Source organism: Delphinapterus leucas, chromosome 3 (genome assembly GCF_059928025.1).
Source record: "Delphinapterus leucas isolate spDelLeu-1000000601 "Yukka" chromosome 3, BTC_Dleu_Yukka2, whole genome shotgun sequence".
Lineage (NCBI taxonomy): Eukaryota > Metazoa > Chordata > Mammalia > Artiodactyla > Monodontidae > Delphinapterus > Delphinapterus leucas.
Genome location: NC_143131.1, coordinates 116,903,628 through 116,904,012, shown reverse-complemented (window position 1 = coordinate 116,904,012; position 385 = coordinate 116,903,628).

Here is a 385-nt window from a genome sequence, read left to right as displayed (position 1 = left end):
ATATATGGCGAGGGGCGGGCCGGGGGTGAGGAGCGCGCCCGGAGCGAGGAGCGCGCACGAGATGGAGGCCGCTTCCGCCGCCGCAAGGCGGAGCCGCGCCGCGCCGCGCCGCGCCGCCCCACCCCCACCCCGCGCCAGGCCCACTACCCCTCACCCAACCCTTCCTGTCCCGGGAGGTACGCACAGCGCCCAGCACTGCTCCCTCGGTGTTGGAGCTACGGGAAGTGGGGACGGGAGGCGGGGTCCAGGGCGCCTTTGACGCCTGACCGAGCCGAGACTGATTCCCGGCTCCAGGCACTTGCTCTGTGACCTTGGGCAAAACGCTTCAGTCTCTGATCCTCAGATTCCTCTTCCTCCGAGAGGTGGGGATAAAAATGAGAAGGAT